This window comes from Pelophylax lessonae (assembly GCF_965119305.1).
Source record: "Pelophylax lessonae genome assembly, chromosome: 1".
NCBI classification, from domain to species: domain Eukaryota; kingdom Metazoa; phylum Chordata; class Amphibia; order Anura; family Ranidae; genus Pelophylax; species Pelophylax lessonae.
The window spans coordinates 589881294-589904228 of record NC_138768.1 but is presented as its reverse complement, the minus strand read 5'-3'; positions in this window follow the sequence as shown (position 1 = coordinate 589904228).

Here is a 22935-nt window from a genome sequence, read left to right as displayed (position 1 = left end):
AATCACATTTATCCCTCAATGTATCAGCTGAATGAGACCTAGTGGGAATACCTAGCAAAGGATACCCAACCTTTAAGCATTGCAAAAAATATCATTCGACCACCACCAAGGCGAAACCAGCCCGCGCACCCCTATTGGGAACCAGCTGTGCGCAGGGAGGGAAACACCCATGGTGGAGGCCTATATAAGGATGAGGTTATGTAGAACCCATTTTACATTCCACCACCATATGGCGGCTACGTTCAGGTCTAGACCTGAGCCATGTTTATGAAGTACCGACTAGTGTCCAGTTACCATAAGATAAAACGGGAGTTAAGACTACAGAATGTAACTGTTAATGTCCAAACATGGAATTACCAAGAGAAGGAAGGGAGGAAAGGAAGGAAAGAGCAGAAGAAGAGAGAAAGGAGAAAAGAACATTGTCCAGGGATAACCGACCCACTCGTAAGCTTCCTAATGAGGGAATAATGAACTATAATCAATAGAGTGGGACCTTCACATAAGCTGCCCACGGCTCCCATGTAGATTCAAGCCTAGCTGAAGAATTTTCCAGCATACTAACCAGTTTTTCTTGGGTCATAATCCATGAGATTTTTCGTTTAGCCCTAGAGAAGGATACCCTTTTTTTCCAAGCCCCCGCTACGGTCAATTTGGCTCCCGTTAAAATGAAGTGAATAAGACGATGGTTAGATTTACTCACTGGAAAATTCTGCACATTCAATAAAGCTATATGTGGGGTTTGTGTCAGAGCCACTCCAGTTAGCTTGCGAATAGTGTTGAAGACCTTGTTCCAAAATCCCCTAATTTTGGGGCATGACCACCAAATGTGTAACATATCGCCCACCTTATCGCAACCCCTAAAGCATAGAGGAGAGGTCGAGGGAAACATCTGTGAGAGCCTAGACAGGACCAAATACAACCTCATTGGAACCTTTAGATTGGCCTCAATAAGGGCTACATTAAGCAAACCACGGGAGGCTCTAGTAGAAGCGTGAAACCATTTCTCCACAGACCACTCGCATGCTAGATCAGTCTCCCATGCTTCCATATAGGCCGTTTTGGAGGATTGTGAGACTAAAGAATTATATATGACCGTAATCCCACCCTTCCTTTCCGTTAACTTACCACACCAAGCTTCATAAGGGGAAACGCTGGGGGGAACGGGTTTAGTCATCCATAAGGAATGCAAAAAGTGTTTTAGTTGGAGGAACCTGAAATTTTCGGATTTTGGCATTTTTAATCTGGTTTTGCAGTAGCTATCCATGATGGGGCTCGAATGTGTAAAAAAGTGTCCTATCCTGTAGAGACTCTTATCTATCCATCCACTTAAGCACTTGAATGTCCTCGCTCGGGGGAAACAATGGGTTCTGGAAAATATGTGCTAAAGGTTTAATGGGAGAAACCAGTGCCGGATGTGTTCTAAAAGAGTCCCACAATTGAAATGAATGTGAAAGGGTTGGGGAAAGTATAGGAGGTCTACTCCTTGGCGGGCACCAAAGGAGGAAGTCCAGGGTGATCAGGGGGACCGCCTGACGTTCAATTAGTACCCAATCTGGTATATTAGAGTGCTTGTAGATCTCCGAAGTCTGGGCTAATCGCGCAGCTTGGAAATACCACCATAAGTTAGGCACCCCCAGACCACCCTGCTTCCTGGAACGGAACAATACCTTCTGCAAAAGCCTATAACCCTTAGACCCCCATATAAATTTGGTGAGCTTAGTTTGCAAGTTCAGTAGATACCGTTTGGGAATTGGGATAGGGAGCGATCGAAAATAGTATAAAATTTGGGGCAGCAGGGTCATCTTTACGGAGTGAATTCTCCCCAGCCAAGAGAGTCGCAGTTGTTTCCAGCTGTTGAGTTCAGAGACTATGTGTTTGATCAAACCAGGGTAATTAGCTCCAAACAATCGGTCCACTGAGGGTGTTAATTTAATACGCATGCGCGGCCATCTTGGAGCCGCCACACATGCACTCATCAGAAAGTCATTTTTAATGTGAGTGGATATTTTTTTCTTAATACATTTTCAATCGGTCTTAGTCCGTAGGGTACAATATTGAGTTGGCCCACCCTTTGCAGCTATACCAGCTTCAATTCTTCTGGAAAGGCTGACCACAAGGTTTAGGAGTGTGCCTATGGGAATGTTTGACTATTCTTTTAGAAGGGCATTTGTGAGGTCAGGCACTGATGTTGGAGAGAAGGCCTGGTTCGCAGTCTCTGCTCTAATTCATCCCAAAGGTGTTCTATTGGGTTGAGGTCAGGACTCTGGTCAGGCCGGGCAAGTTTCTCCACCCCAAACTTGCTCATCCCTGTCTTTAGGACCTTGTTTGTGCACTGGTGAGCAATCATGTTGGAACAGGAAGGGCCAACCCCAAACTGTTCCCACAAAGTTGAGAGCATGACATTTTCCAAAATGTCTTGGTATGCTGACACCCTAAGAGTGGAACTGAGGGGCTAAGCCCAACCCCTGAAAAACAGCCCTACACCATAACCCCCCTCCACCAAATGGTTTGGTCCAGTGCACAAATACATGAATGAGCGAGTTTCGGGTGGAAGAACTTGACTGGCCTGCATAGAGTCCTGACCTCAACCCGATAGAACACCTTTAGGATGAATTGAAGCGCAGACTGCAAACCAGGCCTTCTCTCCAACATCATTGCCTAACCTCACAAATGCACTTCTGGAAGAATGGTTAAACATTCCCATAGACACACTGCTAAACCTTGTGGACATCCTTCCCAGAAGAGTTGAAGATGTTATAGCTGAAAAGGGTGGGCAAACTCAATATTGAACCCTACGTACTAAGACTGGGATGCCATTAAAGTTCATGTGTGTGTAAAGGCAGGTGTCCCAATACTTTTGGTAATATAGTGTATTTAAAGTGGGATTAAACTCTAGAAAAACATTTTTTTTTTAAATGACCCCCCTGCAAATTTGTGCCCTAATGTGCTAGTATACATGGCATGCTAGCACATTATGACAGACTTACCTTTTAAACAACAAACTTTTCGGTGCTGAGCTGTCACTGCTCCTGACTTCCATCTTCACTCAGTCCTCTTCTTGGGGTCGTGCTTTCCAGATGTTCGAATGGCTGTCATGTGCACAGGAGTCACCATCACGGCATAGCTCTCTCTGAAATCATGGCACACTCAGTGTTCCCTGAATGCAGGGCATACTGTGCATGTACCAGTGATGTAATCGGCTGGAGCCTATGTGAATATCTACTAAACAGTGTAAAGCTAAAAGATATTCACAGTACCTACAGGTAAAATGTATTATTAGCTTTCCTGGAAAGCAGAGCTTACAGTTTGAGTTTTATACCACTTTTTTTTTTAACAGATAGATTTTATTTGTAAAGAAAAGCATTAAACAGTACAATCTGTAGAAAAAGTATTGTACAGCAAAGTATCAACCAAGGAAACTTGCAAAACATGTACAAATTAGTCTTAAAGAGATATATTTTACAGTAATATCTCACATCATATAAGATTAATAGAGAAGGAGAATCCATAGTTTTAAGTTTTAACTAGAATTCCCAGAACTGTCACACATAAGCTCCATTGAAGACTCGGATTCTCACCCAACAATTAACTGAGAGAACTAAATAGTGGAAAGGGGGATGTAAGAAAAAAAAGAGGGGGGGTGTCAGTATGAGGGCAGAGGAAAGTGAGAGTGGTGGGGAGGGGGGGGGAGAGCAGGGGGAGAAAGAGCATTCTCACAGATAATCACCAGTACAGTAAAAAAAATCTCTAGGGAATTTGACCTTCTGCATCAATCCAGCTAGACCATTTTCATACTTCTTGGCACAGTTTCTGCTCTCATATGCTATTTTATATAATGGTAACCCATCATTTTTTACGCTCAAACATTTGGGCCACGGAAGCCGGCTTTTTTCCAGAAAAACTTGAGGACGGCATGATGGACAGTGGAGTGGAGTGGAGGACAATTGTGAGGAGAGAGGAGAAGAGGTTGGACGGTGAGAGCCTGGAGTGCAACTTTGTTGGTTCTGACGGCATTGCTCCCACTGGGCTCGGTGATGGGAGTCCAGGTGCCTTCTTAAGGTGGTCGTCCCTAGGTGAGTGTTGGGCTTACTGTGACTTATGCGTTGACTGCAAAGGCTGCAGATGGCAACACTATTGTCAGCAGCGGAAAGGTTAAAAAAAGCCCACACTGCGGAGCCAAGTGCCGGCCTCCTGGGAGCGCCAGATGTGACCGTGCTTGGTTGATGGCTCGCTCCTGATACATTAGCAGTCTGGTTTGTTTCTCCTATGCAATGTAAGTTCGGCCTCCTCCCTATCTGCTCGTCCATCTCTCCCTCTGAACTCCCCTCCTCTTCCTCTCTTGTGGGCACCCACGTGACGTCCATAGACACGTCATCATCAATGTCACCTTCCCCACCACTAACATTTGAGATCTCGGAGTAGGCAGCAACAGCGGGGTCCAACCTCCTTGGGCTGATCTGGGTACTGTCGTCAGACTGCTGAGTGGCGGCTGTTGCTACCTCCTCTTACTGATCCGATGCCAAGAATGGCTGCGCATCGCAAATGTCTTGTGATGGATCGGAAAATAATTCCTGTGACTCAAGCGGAGGGTATATGGTGGTGGTGGTGTTGGTGGTGGTGTTGGTGTCTTTGCGGTTGCACACAGCAGAGAGTGAAGAGGGTGCAGATAGAGAGGATGAGGAGGGTGCAGAAGAGGAAGGCTGAGTGAGCCACTCAACTAAGTCTGCTTTATATATTAGAAAGAATATTATAAGTGTATTACACCCCTATATACTGCACACCAAACAATAGTAAACCTATACCAGTCCTTAAAAGGACTTTTGTGGACCTATTAGCTAGCGATTTGTGTCACTATACAGTCTGTCCCTGCTCCACACAGCAACCTCTCCCTACACTGACAAAAGGCAGAATGTAAAATGGCAGCCAGATCAGGTCTATTTATAAGGTAGGGGGTATGTCCATGTGCTGAAATGTCACAATTTGCTGTCCTTTACCACCTGATGGATGTGTCATGGGTTAAAGTTCTTCACAATATAAAAGAATATGGCGGTCGCGAAACATCGCCATATGTTCACATAGATTTGCGAACAGCAAATGAGCAAAGTTTACCGCGAACCGACCACCGGGCGAACCGCAAGGCCATCTCTAGTCTTCAGCACAACCCTACATAGGCAACAGCGATTTAAGCTTAGACCAAAGTAACCAGTAGGATTTTCAGGAGGGGTACAGGGATAAATCAGCACCAGAAAGTAAGAGCCTCCTCAGCAGATGCCACAAGGCAGCAGTGCCCCCCCCCCCTGAAATCTCCATACCCAGTCATTGGCTGTGCCTAATAGGAGAGGAACAAGCAGGCATCTTGTTGAACATAGCAGTATGGGTAGAGCAATAGACTCATCTATGAAGTGATTCCACCCACGAGACTGCATCTTTTGGAGAGGTGAAGAACTGCACACATTCGCCTTCTTGAACTCTTAACTTGGCGGGAAATAACTGTACTTAAGGCCTTTCTCCCTCAGTTTAGCACGAACATAATCAAAAAATTTCATTTGCCTCTGAATCTCAACAGAATAGTCCGGGAATATTAGCAGCTTTGTATTTTTGCAGCGTAGTTCACCTTGATTGTGCCCCTCTTGGAGGACAACTTCTCGATCACAGTAATAGAGGAACTTAAAAATAAAGGTGTGCGGGGTGGAGCTCCTTGAGGACCTCTAACCACCGTCATGCGGTGAGCCCGTTCAACGGAGAAAAGCGGTGCAAACTTTGCCCCGGGTAGCAAGCTATTAAGCAGCCATTAAGCAAATGGATCTGTGCCTTCTGCCCCTTCAGGTAGGCCAATGATCCTCAAATTATTACGGCGGTTTTCCACATCCTCTGCCCTGTATTCCAAGTGTTTGACCTTAATCTTTAGAGTCTGGAGGTCAGCATAGTGTTCTCGCTTGATGTCCTCCACGTCCGACACCCTCCTCCTGGCCTCCGACACCCGTTCACGGAGGAGGTCTAAGTCTCGGTGGATGAGACCAATGTCCGCTTGGACTTGATCTATTTTCAAGGTGGGAGCTGTCAAAATAGCTTGAATTAGGGTGTCAAAGGTAACAGCCACCTCCGCCTTCGAAGCAGTGGCAGGGCCCTCTGTCTGTGTCGCCATGTCTTTGGGTGTGAGGCCGGAAGACTGTGGTATGGCAGCATTACTTAGAGACTCTGTGTTGAGGTATCCTGACCCGACACTTCTACCTCTGGTCATCACCCGAAGTGTCTGCAGAGGAGCAGGATGATAAAAAAAACCCAGAGCAGCGTGGTTCCTACACCGGGATAGTAGACAGGATCAAGGCCGGGGATGCCAGAAATCTGACTTGTATCTTAAGCAGACTTCTGGGAAAATTGGTGAGCCAATCACACAAGCAGAAAATTATGTGTCTGGGGTGTGGTCAGTACACATTCTGTGTACAGAACAGCTCCAGGTAGCCATATTGCATTGCATTTTTTAGAAAGTTACAACAGCTGCAGATTCAAAAGGAAAGGTCATTTTTAACCACTTGCCGACTGCCTAACGCCGATCTACGTCGGCAGTCAGCCCCTCACAGGCAAAGTGACGTAGGGCTACGTCACTAGCTTGTGAGGGTCTAGGGAGCGAGCGCGCGCCCCCGGAGGCACGCTCCCGCTCCCGCGTGGTCACGGACCCCCCCGCGCGTGTGACCGGCGGACCCGATGTCCGCCGGTCACTCGGCGATCGGCGGGGGAGAGGGAGAATGTCAGGCAGCCTGTGTAAACAAGCTGCCTGTCATTCTCCTTGCTGTTAGGATACTGATCACTCGGATCTAGTATGTAGATCCGTTGATCAGTGTCCATACAGCTCAAGCCCCAGCCAATCACAGTAGAAAGCACGCCCCTAGGGATACACACAGCCCCTCCCTCCCAAATAAAGTTAACCCCTTCACTACCAGTGTATTTTTACAGTAACAGTGCATATATATAGCACTGATTACTGTAGAAATGTCACTGGTAACCCCAAAAGTGTCAAAAATGTCAGTCAAGGGTCCGATCTGTCCGCCGCAATATCGCAGTACCGCAAAAAAAATCGCAGATCGCCGCCATTACACGTTAAAAAAAAAAAAACAACAAAAATGACAGAAATCTTTCCCTTTGTTAGTAAACGCGATAACTTTTGCGCAAACCAATCAAAATACGCTTTTTGCGATTTTTTTTACCAAACATAGGTAGCATAAAACAAATTGGCCGAAAAAGTAAAAAAATTTTGATTTTTAAATTTTTTTTTTGGGGAATTTCATATAAAAAAATGTGAAAAATATTGCTATTTTTGCAAAATTGACGCTCTTTTTTTGTTTATAGCGCGTGATCAAAAAATCGCACAGGTGATCAAATACCACCAAAAGAAAGCTCTGTTTGTGGGAAAAAAAGGACGCCAAATTCGTTTAGGTACAGCGTCGCACGACCGCGCAATTGTCCGTTAAAATCACGCAGTGCCGAATCACAAAATACCCCCTGGTCGGAATGGGGGTAAAATCTTCCGGGGCTTAAGTGGTTAATAACATTTAATTACAATATGACTTGCGTTGTAATTGTAATTGTATACACTATATTGTTTTTTCTTTATTTGCAATTTTTTTCCCCCACAAAAGTGGAGTTACCCTTTAAGACAAGCCATCTTGGACATGCCCTTGAGTTTAATACCACTTTAATTTTTGTTGCACGTGGATTTTGTCCTAGGGCAGCCACTATGAAGGGGGGGGGGCAGGGGGCTATAAATCATTTCCAGTTTTCCTTGCCACTTTTTGAATGTCCATACATACCTGTGGAATAAAATATCTTTACTATATGTCTTACATGATCTGTGCTTGTCCTGAAAGCAATGAGAGGAAATGAGCAGTAAATACTTGTCATTATTTTTATTACTATTAAATATTTTTGCTGGTAAACAATAAACAGATGTTAAGCAATAGTAAAAACTAAATCTGCATAAATTCAATTTAAACAGTAAGTACATAAAACTGCATATCAAATCACATCCAACAAAAAAAAAAGCATATTGAAAGTGTATGTTTTGTCAGATCTTGGAAAGGTAAGAAATGGTGGACCAGTGACTGTTGGGAATGAACATGGACTAAATATCAGCTTTTCTGAAAAGGCTATTTTTAAAGGCACGAAGACAAAGAAATGGCTTCTTGTGTGCAATTTAAGATAAGGGAAGAACTTTGTGATAGGCTTTAAAAACAAGAATGTTGAGATGTTGCAATAAGAGTAGGAAGAAGAAGGCTGTATGTAAAACAGAATTTTGGGAAAGGATTGAAGAATGCATGCAAGAGCTAAGTCAAAAAAATCTTTGTTCTTAACTTAAAATTTATAACTGTAGAGTTGTTGTACTTGGCAGTCAATGAAGGGACTGGGAGAGGCAAAGCACTTGAGAAACTAATGGTGGCTGAATCAAGCCTCAGTTTTGGATACAATCATCTGTTCAGTCCTAAAAGTCTCAGAGAAAAGATAATATATCCTATATTCCATTATTTTGTACTGAAAATGCTCAAGAACCTTTTCAAATTTTATGGCGTAGATGGATGGCAAGAAGCAGTAATTATATGGCACACCAGCAGTTCGTAATTGCATGTATAAGTATTGCAGTTGATCAGAGAAGACAATCAAATAGATCAGGAGTTGCTAAAAATCTCTGTTTCAAATGTTCTGGTGTTTTAATGCCATGTGTACAGTGCTAGCCACTGCAACTCCACAACATAGTTCTGTATGTAAAAGTAATCAAAAATGCACCACACTGAAGGAGATATTGTTGGACATACTGAATGTAAATTATGCAGGATGGATGAATAATAAAAAAGGATAATACAATTCACCAATTTCTTTTAGTATTTTTTTTATTTTGTGGGGGCATAGGAGGTGACAATATTACTTCTTATCAATTCTAAGATAAAATAAATTTTTCGTTGTCGGTTGGGAAGGATAGTGCTGGCTTGTGCATGCCTCCCTTACACATCACTCCTTAACCACTTTCAGACCGGAGGATTTGGCTGCTCAATAACCAGGCCCTATTTTGCGATTCGGCACTGCGTGACTTTAACAGACAATTGCACGTGCAAAGATGTACTCAAACAAAATTAATGTCCTTTGTTCACCATAAACAGAGCTTTCTTTTGGTGGTATTTGATCACCTGTGCGATTGTTTATTGTTTGCGCTATAAACAAGAAAGGATTTTGAAAAAATAACAATATTTTTCACATTTTTTATATGAAATCTCTAGAGACTACATGCTTTTATCTTTTTTGCATTTATTTATTCCAAGCATTTACATTGTTTGCTGGTTTATATATTTTGCATTATTCAGCAATATTTTGCACTACTGATCACCTTCACCTGCACAAGATATTGATTTTGTTCATCACCTATATTGTGCAACCAGTCTGTTGTCCACAGTCATCATCAATAGTGTTTTCTAGCACTTACCATTTATATTTAGCACTCTTTGATTTATTTATTTATTAGCACTTCAGCACTTTTATATTGTTCACATCATTATACCAGGATTGTGTCTTATTTATATTGTTTTATATTTATATTACTTCACATAATCATCTATGGTCAATATTTAATACTTTCAACATTTTTATTCAGGATTGTTCCTTTGTACTCATCCTTTTTATAATTATTTCTCTTCATTTCTTGTTCACATTGATCTGTGGTCCACCATTTTTTAAGCACTGATTCCCCTTCCTTTATAATATTAGCATGTAGACGTGTTCAGTCTACTTTCTCCACTGCAGGTGGTGCTCTACTCCAGCAGTATTGCAGGGGGAGAGAAAGTCAAGAAGAATATTGTTCATCTATGGTTTCCTGGGTCACTGGGGAAGTTATTCCAATTGGATGCTGTGCCTCATGTGACTCTAACAGGCATCTTGGGTCAGGCAGAGCCTATTTAAGGCCTTTACTCCCAGGTTTGGTGCACATTTTGGGCGTGGGTAGTGTATGGACGGGACAGGTCACCCATCTGACAGGGACAGTGATTGGCAGCAGGGAGAGGTTCCAGACAAGTAGGGAAAGGATATGGACACACCATCCTTCCTGAGAATCTACCCATTTGGGTGCGGACCTGACAGGCCATATTAAAACCCTCCAGACATATGCTGTTGGCACATCTGAGACCTGCTCCGCTACACACTGCTGTTATATGTTGTGAATGTTCCCAGCCGGGTGCCTTCCCACCAGGTTTGTTGTGAATTACTGGATTCTGAACTATCACAAGTTCTGTTCTCTGCAACTGGACTCTGTCAGGGTTATTTACTAAAACTAGAGAGGAAAAAATCTGGCGCAGCTCTACAAAGAAACCAATCATTTTCCATGTTTTATTGCCAAAGCTTAACTGAACAAGCTGAAGTTAGAAACTGATTGGCTGATTGGTGCACAGCTGTACCAGATTCTGAGTTCACCAGTTTTAGTAACTCTCCCCTTGGGTTTTTACTGCCTCTGCTCCACCCCACAAGCATATCAGCAACTGTACAGTTTCGAGCAAGCATTCTCTTCCTCAAGTTATTTGTGAATTTCAGCTAATGTGGAGCATACTAAATAGACAACACAGCTGTCCCCTTTGTCAATAATTATCCAATTAGTATTCTAATGATGAAAACTAGCACAAAAAACCAAAAAAAAACAGAGAAAGCAAAATTAAGATCAAGATCAAAAAAGCAAAACAACACAATCAAAAAACAATAACAATTTTTGACAGACACTACCGCAGGACACAGCACATGTTTGTGGGAGAAATTAAGGAAGAAATCTGTATCTTTGGAATTACATGGTTTGGCCCTTGCTTAATACCATTGGGTTCAAAGAATGCCTAGGGCAGTGATGGCGAACCTTGACACCCCAGATGTTTTGGAACTATATTTCCCATGATGCTCAACCACACTGCAGGGTGCATGAGCATCATGGGATATGTAGTTCCAAAACATCTGGGGTGCCAAGGTTCACCATCACTGGCCTAGGGGATTGTGAGTGAGACTAACACCTACCCTCTTTAATGATAATGAAGATTATAAAAACACTTTTAACCACTTGCCTACTGGATACTTAAACCCCTTTCTGCCCAGACCAATTCTCAGCTTTTAGAGCTGTCGCACTTTGAATAACAATTGCGCAGTCATGCAACACTATAACCAAATACAGTTTTTATAATTTTTTTCAAACAAATAGAGCTTTCTTTTGGTGGTATTTAATCCCTACTGGTTTTTTTTTTTTTTTTGCTGAACAAACAAAAAAACACCGAAAATACAGGTAATTTTTCTCCTTTATTGATGTGCGCTGATGAGGCAGCACTGATGGGCCCTGATAGGCACTGATAGGCTGCATTTATGGGCACTAATAGGCTGCACTGATTGGCACTGATAGGCAAAACTAATGCCACTGATAAGACGGCACTGATGGGCACTGATAAGGCGGCACTGGTGGGCACTGATAGGTGACACTAATGGGTGGCACTGATGGGTGGCAGCAATGGGCACTGATGGGCAGCACTGAAGAGCACTAATAGGTGGCACTGATAGGTGGCACTCATGGGCACTAATAGGTGGCACTCATGGGCAATGATAGGCACTGGTAGGTGACACTGATATGCAGCACTGATGATGGGGCACTGATTGGCACTGATAGGTGGCACAGGTGGGCATTGATAGGTGGCATTGATGGGAACTGGTAGGTGGCACTGGTGGGCACAGTTGCTCTTTCTTTTCGGGACCGATGTCTCTCTGACAGCAGCTAGCGATTGGCTACTGCTGTTTACATCACATGATCAGCTGTCATTGGCTGACAGCTGACCACGTGGTAAGGGGTCGGGTCTCATGGACTCACTGATCACAGAGCGAGCTGCGCTCATGCCACAGGGAGCGGGCAGGCAGCTCATGCACGGGGGGACATAAATTGACACCCTCCCGGCAGTTTAGGTCCACGCTGTAGCCATCTTTCAGCTATATCACAGGCATGAAGAAGTTGAGCAGATTTTGAACAAATGTTTTTTCGATCTGATAACCCTGACAATCTCAATACACAAAACAGTTGATTGGAACAAAAAGATTTTTTGAAGAATCAGATATATTGATGGTCATGATTATACATGCAACGAGGTCATTCAAACAACAATTCTACCAGAAGGGAGGCAACATCGGGGGTCTTCTTCACTGGTTACCACTGATACGTTTTCATCCTCCACTGTTTTTTTAGAACCACCACAATGAGGAGAGAATGCCTGCTTACAGACAGGATCACGCATCCTGAGGGAGGGAGGCATCTTTAGGGAATTTCTGAATCACAATGGAATAAATTTAAATGAATCCAAAATAAGTTATAACAAAATGAAATTTAATTAAAATTTTCAATGGAATTCAAAATCAAAAGAAATTTGGGGACAAATTTAAATGCAAAAACGAAATTGAATTCAAAACTGAATTTGAATTTGAAAACGAATTCAAAATGAAAACTGTGTGCAAGTGTACCGTTAAGAATTTATGCTGTTTTGAAGCCAAAGGGTATTCAAATATTGATTTAATTTAGATTTTAATCTGTATATTTTAAATTGATAAAAATAAACAAGTAAAGTATTTGGTTCAGATGGTGTCAAGCGTGTGTGGCAGTAACCAGGTGAGGAGTAGGGATGATCGAACGGTTCGGGTCGACCATCGGTACGACCCGAACATTGGGTGTTCGAAATTCGGCAGAATTCCGAACTTTTTGTGGTAGAAGTTTGGAATTCGGTCACCAGAACTGCCCAAAATGCAATGGGACAGGAACTGGGCTTTAAAAGCCCATGATTGGCCCAGAAACGTCAGTAAAAGCCAATGAGGGGGCAGGAGTCTGCTAGGAACAGGGCCAATCAGGAGTGAATATGCCCCCCAGTATATAACATAGCCCCGCCTAACCTCTAGCACTGTAATACAGAGGCTTTTGATGAGAGTGGAAGCATTTGTGTTTCTCCTGCTGCTTGTAAAGCTCCAGTGTCATTTTGCAATTATCTTCTGCTGTATGGAGCTGTTCTTTTAGTGTGAGAAAAGGGATATGCAGTGTAGTTAGGGTACTATATACCACTATAGTTAGATTCAATAATCTAGTTTTTGTAGGGATACTTTTAAGTGTCAAGGTTCCGTCTAGTGAGCATGTTGCACTGCTGATATATCTACAGCAGGTATATGTGCTTGCTAGTCAGCTATTGTGCAAAATACCACACCACCTTACAGGAAGCACATGGTGACCCCACTCTGCCATGTCAGGGTGACTGGAGTTTAGGGTGACCTGACTCTGCCATACCAGGGTGACCTCACTCTGTCATGTCAGGGTGACTGTAGTTTAGGGTGATCTGACTCTGCCATGCCAGGGTGACCCCACTCTTCCATGTCAGGGTGACCGTAGGTTAGGGTGACCTGACTCTGATAAAGCCTCAGTGACAACTATACATACATTAAAATTCATCAAAAAAAAAAATGATTATCTTTCTTAGAATTTCAGTAGCGCAGGGATGGTGTTACCTTCCATTCATAAAGTGCAAATAAATAAAGTGCATACATTTCATAAATAATCCAAAACATCCAACTAAGCAAGACCTTCAAATGCCTTTGTTTATGTAGTGCATTTATTTGCACTTTATGAAAGGAGGGTAACACCATCCCTGCGCTACTGAAATTCTAAGAAAAATAATCTGTTTTTTTTCTGGTTCTGGACATGCTACAGAGCTGAAACTTCACAGGTACACTTTTAGACCCCCCAGACACTAAATCCAAAGAAATCTCTTTTTTTTTTTTCAATAATTTTTTCACTAATTGGCTCTCTATCAAAAGCGACAATTTTTAACTTTTTTTGCCTGATTCATAGTCCTGGGGCATGACCCAGAACCCTAGGCACTTTTTAGGGGCATTTATTAGGTTTTAGGAATTCAAAATGGTGTTTTTTGATTCCCAAAGTTCGGGTCCCATTGATTTCAATGGGGTTCTGGAATCCGAACCGAACTTTCGGGAAATTCGGGTGTTCTGGTCGAACCGAACTTTTCAAAAGTTCGATCATCCCTAGTGAGGAGTACAAAAACAAGTGTGTCTTCCCTACAGTCAAGCATTGTGGTGGGAGTGTCATGGTCTGGGGCTGCCGCCACTGGGGAGCTACAGTTCATTGAGGGAACCATGAATGCCAACATGTACTGTGGCATACTGAAACAGAGCATGATCCCCTCCCTTCGGAGACTGGGTCGCAGTGCAGCATTCCAACATGATAACGACCACAAACACACCTCCAAGACAACCACTGCCTTGCTAAGGAAGCTGAGGGTAAAGGTGATGGACTTGCCAAGCAAATCCCAAGATCTAAACCCTATTAAGCATCTGTGGGGCATCCTCAAACAGAAGATGGAGTAGCACAAGATATCTAACATCCACCAGCTCCGTGATGTCATCATGGAGGAGTGGAGGAGGATTCTAGTGGCAACCTGTGAAGCTCTGCTGAACTCCATGCCCAAGAGGGTTAAGGCAGTGCTGGAAAATAATGGTGGCCACAAAAAATATTGACACTTTGAGCCAAATTTTGGACATTTTCACTTAGGGGTGTACTCACTTTTGTTGCCATCAGTTTAGACATTAATGGCTGAGTGTGTAGTTATTTTGAGGGGACAGCAAATTTACACTGTTATCCAAGCTGTATACTCACTACTTTGCATTGTAGCAAAGTGTAATTTCTTCAGTGTTGTCACATGAAAAGGTATAATAAAATAAAAAATGTGAGGGGTGTCCTGACTTTTGTGAGATACTATATAGATTATATATATATATATATATATATATTGATAGATTATATATATATATATATTGTATACATATACAGGATAGATAGAAAGATAGAGAGATCCTCTCCACCATGCATGAGTAACAGAACTAAAATTTGCTCACCGTTATTAAAACTGCCAAAGAAAAGCAGCAACATGAGCATTTGTGTCAACAGGATCCTTCACAAACAGCTCCATTCCCACAATGGGGACTACCCACAGTACTGCTTCTCACCACTAGGGACAGTCAGAAGGTTTGCTTGAAACTGTCTGGGGAAAAAAAGCGTTCACGACACAGAGCCACAAGCAGGGGACCACATATAGTGTAGTATATTTCAAATATGTGATTATATAGTGTCACCACAGGATGGCCTTGTGGACACTACTATGTAAAATGTGCCACGTTCTATTTTGTATAAATAGAAAAAATTGCTATTGCATTGAGAGTGGACTTTCTTGGCACCATAACATGACAATAAGGTCATAAAAAATATATTTTTATTGTAGAAATAAGTTAAAAAGTTATAGCGTTATGACAAAACAAGTATAGAAAAACACTATTTAAAATAAGATCAATAGCACAATACCATTATATCATTATACTGAGACTGAGGTGAACCCTCGCCAAACCACCAAATATACATATGGAATAGAAACCTATGACTTATAAAGAAGTCATGGTACAGGTAGTGACACCATGGATCCGGTGGTGGTGCGGGGTACACTGAACAGCCGATGTTCTCTACATGTTTCGTGTTTATTTTACAACTCTTCTTCAGGAGAATATTTTACAGTACAGTTTTAGAAAGAGATCTAGAAAGAACAAGGAGATACAAAGCATGAGATTCATACATTATATACATAACCTTGATTCTTTTTACACAAACAGTGTTTTCAAAAATGTGCCCTAATGGCATAAAAAATTATGCAGTAATGTATCAGGGTATAGAGGAATTTTCTTACCAGAATACAATATGGTGATGCTAATAATAGAAAATTCCATAAAGGGGTAATTTGGAGAAATTTAGCTACGGAGACGAGTAGCTGAGTGCTCAGGCTAAGAACAGGTGAAGGCGGGGAGACACTTCACTCTTTTTACCTATGAATATAAAGTGCATGTGGTTATTGGATGGCTCATAATAGTGGGCCAGAGTATACAATCATACAAGATGCCGATTATAGCTATCAATAGGTAAAAAAGGGCAAAATTATAAATATATAAATATATGTGTCTCCCTCCCCCATATAAATATTATGAAACAAGACAATGTTGAATTGATAGATGTCTTAAAGTGGTTGCCTAGGGGTGTGTCCAGGTGGGTTCAAACCTTCCAGTTTAATACAGATAGATCTTGGAGGTTTACAGGCAGGGAGGCAGAGGAAAATGGCAATTATATAGCCAGTTGGTGGGGGGGGGGGGGGTTATATCAAGCCTCCAAGTATCCCAATGTAGCTCACCTCAAGAGTCCTCCTCTCAAACGAATTCCCAAGTCCTTCCAGAGGGGTAAGAAGCGGGGTAGTATCCCTATTGTAGCCAGACAGACCGAGGCGTCCGTCTGGCTATTTCAGTGTCTCCCAGCTGAGTGACGTACTGCGCTGATGAGCGTCTGACGTCATTCAGCTCGGCATAGTGGCGCCTCCCCTTCAAGTCCTTGCAACTGCACATGTGTGAACACATGCGGTGCGGGGATGGTGAGGAGGGCGTGTCCGCCGGGATAGAGGAAGCCTGGAGTGCGCCGCCCACTAGACCCCGGGGAAGACAAATGCGGAGTTGACCCCAAACTTGTGATCACCCGCCTTAGGCGACGAGCAGCCATGGATCCCCCACAATAATAGGAGTCCAAATGCCGCTCAAAACCAGGAGGGGGCACCAAACAGGATATAGTGGCGGCGCCTCCAGCGGCACCTTCCTGTAAAGCAAGCCCAGCAGTCAGCGTCCTACACCGTAGGATAGAAAACGAGAATGATGAATATATTATTTAATTTTTCAAAGGGGTGCAAATAGTAAAACAAGACATAACTAAATTAGATAAAATAAAAATAGAAATGTGGCAAATAAAAATAAAATAGAAATAAATAAATAGAAATAAAAAATAATGGAGATAAATAAATAAATAAAGATGTACAAAAAAAAACACACACACATACATACATACACCAATATACCAGATAATATTGACACATAATATATATTATATTTCTCTTACGTCCTCCGACAGTCGCCGTCCACTCATACAGTCTTCACCAATGGGGTATTGACTTCCTCTCCTTAGGAGTATCTAGGCAAAAGACTTGTTAAAACAAAAGCATTTACATAGACACACCCATGGGGGGCTGTCCCACTGGTCCAATACCCCCCTTCAATAGCCATCCTAATTCAATTCAGTTTGTCTTCTGCCTAGTTCAGGAGTAGATAGGCTTCCCTGTGCTGGGGCTACAGTCTCAGCCTTCTTCTTCTATTTTATGATTTTATTTTCTGAAAATTTCATTTTTTCTTTGCTTTACTAGCTGTTTATTTTGTCAGCGTAGTTAGTCGGATCTTCGGATGAAGACAGCGTTTGCAGAGCTGGGAATCGGACTGGCCGTCCTGGTTCTCCAGGACAGAGGGTCAGATGGAATCCCAGCCCGCCATCGAGCATTTAGCAGGCTATGTGTTCGCCCTGGCCTCACAAATGACCCATCCCTGTCCTCAGGGGTGCAGCCTGTGAGGTGGCTATCTCACCGGACACGGCCACGGTTCGTCCGTGCATTACTGGTGTCCTGCGTTTTTGGCTGGCGTCACTCCCCTGCCATCTGAGGGTGGGCGGTTTTCCGTTTGATATGAGCACCCCACGCCATCGGGTACAGGTAAGTACACTCTGTGTGGGGCCTCTATCTGGGGTCGGCAGTCCTCTGTGTCTGTGGTGTCCCCTATGTCTGTGCATTTTTGGGCTCCCTGATCCCGGTCCCTGCGGGGGTTTTTTCTCTCACAGCCAGCGCTGTGTGGGGTTTTGAGGGATCCCTCTCCTGTATCACTTTGGGTGCTTGGAGGTACAGACACGTGCGGTGATCGCTGCGGGGTTAAAAACTGCCGGTCCGCCATTTTAGGTGTGGGCAGCATGTCTGGCTTCACTGTGGGCGCTTATACAGCATTGTATGTAGTGTATTTTGGCGCCTTGTGGCGCCATCTTGTGTGTGGCAAACGATCGTTCCGAGCACATTTCGGCGGCCATTTTGCTGAAGCCTCCCATTACTTTACATAGGCATCCATGTTTCCTTAGCCTGCAGCCTCAGTTCAGTCTCTGCCAGTGTAGCGGTGTGCTGCGGGGACCGCGGCACGCTTAAAGGGCCAGTATCTTAAAAAAAAAAAAAAATTTTTGGTAATGGAATCCCAGGACAGCAAATTCCCTCCGGCCTTGGTAGGGGAATCAAGTTCCTCTGAATCCTCTACCCTGACTAATTTGGCTGCTGTAGTGCCGACTTTGGTGTCCAAAATGGATGTGCTGATGACTGAACGTGCTGCTAGAAAAAGGCCTAGGATTTCATTTTCTTCTGATTCTGAATGTGACATGGTTGCTGTAGGTGGTGTGCCCCTTTCAGGGTTTCCCTCTTCTCAGGACCCGCAAGAGTCTGAGGGGGAGGCGGAGGCTACAGGGGTGGATGAATCCTCCCCTGGGACGCCCGAGGAACGCGCAGCTATGGATGCCCTGATTTCTGCCATTAAAGAAACACTACATTTAGAGGATGAGCATTGTGTCATCTTTTAGTACACACAGGACCCGCAAGACGGCGCAGGTTTTTCCTTGCCCCGCTGAGTTTCATCACACTGTGAATGAGCAATGGCGCAATTTGAAACACACCTTCACGGTGCCTAAAAGGTTTCAACTTCTCTACCCTTTTGCATCTACTACAGTTGCACGCTGGTGTGTGGCTCCTCAAGTGGATCTCACTGTGGCCAGATTGAACCAGGCTACTCTGGTTCCCACCGAAGATTCTCTGGTTTTTAGGGATCCTACGGATAGGAGGCTGGAGTCTCTTGCCCACCACACCTATGTGGTGGCGGGTTCCATGCTAAAGCCTATTTTCGCCTCTGTCATGGCGGCTCATCCTGTGGCGGATTGGACCAAGGTGCTCAGACGCACTCTCGTGGCTGATTCTGCCCCCCCACTACCGTGGAGATGGTGGACCAGATTTATCAGGGTGTCATGTATTTGGGCGATGCAGCCTTAAACGAGGCCCTATTGGCTGTGCGCCTGTCCAGTGTCGCGGTGCTTAGCCGTCGACTGATATGGTTGAAGAGCTGGTCGGCTGACCAGAAATCCAGAAAGGCAGTGGCTGATATTCCCTGTGCGTGGTCTCGCCTTTTTTGGGGAATCCCTGGATGAATAGGTTAAGGGAGTCACGGGGGGCAAGAGCACTCTGCTGCCCCAGAATCCTAAGGGCAAGTTTTTTCCGCGGGAAGCGGGGTCCCACCTTTAAACCAAATCAGGGGGACTTTTGTGCCTTCAAGGCACAGTACAAGGGGAAACCCTTCAAAGGCCAGGGTGGCCAGAGAAAACCCTGGGCCGGCAAACCTAAATCCGGCCATGCGGGTGCGGCGGCTCAGTCCGCCTCTGCCTGAAGGGGCGCCCTCACCCATTTCAGGGGTGGGGGGACGTTTGCGCTGTTTCCTCCAACCTTGGCTGCTCCGAGTTCCGGACAGGTGGGTTCAGGAAATCATTCGATCAGGGTACCAGATCAAATTTCTTTCACGGCCTGCAGACAGATTCTTTCCCTCAAATCTTCATTTGACCCCAGGGCGGTTACAGGACCTGCATCAAGCGGTACATATCTCCTCGCTCAGGGGGTGATTGTCCCGGTGCCTCATCGGGACAGGTTTCGGGGTTTTTACTCGAATCTGTTCACTGTGCCCAGAAAGGAGGGCAAAGTGCGTCCGATTCTGGACTTGAAAGCTCTGAAACGCTTCGTGCACGTTCGAAAGTTCCGCATGGAATCGCTCCGCTCGGTGGTGGCCTCCCTGAGTCCAGGAGAATTCCTGGCCTCTATCGACCTGAAGGATGCGTATCTACACATCCCCATTTTCGAGGGTCATCAGAGGTACCTCCGGTTTGCTATCGTGGAGGATCATTATCAGTTTTTGGCATTACCCTTTGGTCTCGCTTCGGCACCAAGGGTCTTTACCAAAGTGTTGGCGCCTGTTGCGGGCACAGGGCATTGCGGTCTTGGGATATCTGGACGATCTCCTGTTAAGATCGAGTGCCAGTCAGAGCCTGATGCACGACCTGTCCACTGCGGTCCAGACGCTTCAGGAGTTCGGTTGGACCATCAACGTTCATAAGTCGACTTTGTCTCCTTCGGTTCGTCTCCCATATTTGGGAATGGTTCTGGACTCTGCTCAAGCAAAGGTGTTCTTACCGGAGGACAAGCTCCGGACCCTGCAGTCCGAGGTCAGGTCCCTCAGGGACAATGAATCTTCGTCACTCAGGACCTGTATGCGGTCCCTGGGGTTGATGGTGTCGGCCTTCGAGGCGATACCATTTGCACAGTTTCACATGCGGTCTCTCCAAGCGGAGATCCTGGCCAGGTGGGACAGACTACCTCAGTCCTTGGACCTGAGGGTGTCTCTGAGTCGCCAAACCAGAGTGGATCTTCTGTGGTGGCTTCAGTCCCCGGCTGTTTTGGAAGGGAAATTCTTCTGGCTGTTACTATGGACGGTGATTACCACGGATGCCGGCCTGTCGAGCTGGGGTGGCGTCCTGGGCAACCTATCTGCCCAGGGCACCTGGTCGGAGGAGGGATCCTCCCTTCCGATAAACATATTGAAATTGAGAGCGATCAGGCTGTGCCTGCTCCACTGGTCGGATCGGCTTCAGGGCCGTCCTGTGTGGGTGCAGACGGACAATGCCACTGCGGCGGCGTACATCAACCACCAAGGGGGCACCAGGAGTGCCCAGTAATCTGTCTTGGGCCGAGACTCATGTCCCGGCGATATCGGCAGTTCACATTCCGGGTGTGGAGAATTGGCAGGCCGATTATCTGAGCCGCCAGACCCTGGACCAGGGGGAATGGTCCCTGCACCCGGAGGTATTTCAAATGCTGTGTGCGAAGTGGGGATCCCCCGGATGTGGATCTGTTCGCATCTCGGCTACACCACAAGGTGAAAAGGTTCGTGGCAAGAAAGCGCGATCCTCTGGCAGGCGCCTCGGATGCGCTGGTGGTGCCTTGTCGTCAGTATCGTCTGATGTATGCCTTTCCTCTGATTCAGTTGTTGTCCAGGTTCCTTCGCAGGTTGACCTCGGAACAAACACTGGTGATTCTGGTGGCACCGGACTGGCCACGGCGGTCCTGGTACGCGGACATCATTCACCTGGCCGTCAAGCCTCCATGGCAGCTGTCAATGCGGGAAGATCTGCTGTCTCAGGGACCGATCTTCCATCCTGCTTTACAGTCGCTGGCTTTAACGGCATGGCTGTTGAAATCCAGGTCCTGAGACACAGGGGTCTCTCCTCAGAGGTTATTCCTACTTTACTCAAGGCTAGAAAAGCCTTGTCTGGTAAGATTTATTACCGTATATGGAAAGCTTATTTTGCCTGGTGTGAGTCCAGGGGTTTCTCTCCTCGTTCTTTCTCGGTGGCGAGAGTGTTGGCTTTCCTCCAGTCTGGTATGGACCAGCGCCTGGCATTGGCCACAATTAAGGGCCAGGTATCTGCACTGGCTGTCCTTTTCCAGCGCCCTGTGGTGTCTAATTCTTTGATTTGCACCTTTATTCAAGGTGTGCGTCCCTTGGCCCCTGCTAGAAGGGAGCCTCTACCTCCATGGGACTTGAACTTGGTTCTGTCTGTGTTAAAACGTTCCCCGTTTGAAAACATCAGGGAAATCTCGTTACCTCTGCTGTCTAAAAAGGTTGCTTTTCTGGTAGCGATCACTTCTGCTCGCAGAATGTTGGAGTTGGCGGCGTTGTCTTGCCGCTCTCCTTACCTGGTGGTTCATAGGGATAAGGTGGTCTTACGACCTAACCCGTCCTTTCTTCCAAAGGTGGTTTTGGATTTTCACCTCAATGAGGACATTGTTTTACCTTCGCTCTGTGCGAATCCTAAGCATCCTAAGGAGATTGCCTTGCATTCTTTGGATGTTGTCAGGGCGATCAGGGTTTACCTGTCGTCGACTGAATCCTTTCGAAAATCGGATTCTCTCTTTGTCCTTCCTGAGGGACCTCGGAAGGGTATGGCTGCATCTGCGGCGACCATTGCAAAATGGATCAGACAGACAATTGTTCAGGCCTATTCATTGAAGGAACGGGTACCGCCCTTCCCTGTCAAGGCGCACTTTACCAGGTCGGTGAGTACGTCCTGGGCCCTCCGGCATCAGGCCTTGGTGGCCCAGGTGTGCAAGGCCGTGACTTGGTCATCAGTGCACACCTTTTCCAAATTCTACAAAATTGATGTTCTGGCATCAGCTGATGCCTCCTTTGGCCGCAAAGTTCTCTTTGCGGCAGTACCATAGTGGACCCTGGCTTTGTGCGGGTCCCTGGCTGTTGAGGTTGTTTACCCCCTTGGTTATTTGCTTTCCTTGGTTGTTGCTCCTGTTGAGCTTTTGTGTTGCCCAGAAGGTTCCTTTGTTGTTCATGTAAGGTTCCTTTCTCTGATGTGGGTACTGCGTTGCATTTTCTGACGGTTGCGTTTCCCACCCCTCATGTCTACACTGCTTTGGGACATCCCCATCGGTCAAGACTGTATGAGTGGGCGGCGACTGTCGGAGGACGTAAGAGAAAACTGAATTTTTGTAAAATCTTACTGTAAAATTCCTTTTTCTGAGTCCTCTGACAGTCGCCGCCCCCGCCCCTTTTTTGGGGTTCTTATACACTTAACTGCTTGCTACCAAACTGAATTGGGATGGCTATTGCAGGGGGGTATTGGACCAGTGGGACAGCCCCCATGGGTGTGTCTATGTAAATGCTTTTGTTTTAACAAGTCTTTTGCCTAGCTACTCCTAAGGAGAGGAAGTCAATACCCCATTGGTGAAGACTGTATGAGTGGGCGGCGACTGCCGGAGGACTCAGAGAAAGGAATTTTACGGTAAGATTTTACAAAAATTCAATTATTAGTATATATACCAGACCATATATATTTTCCGACTGAGACAT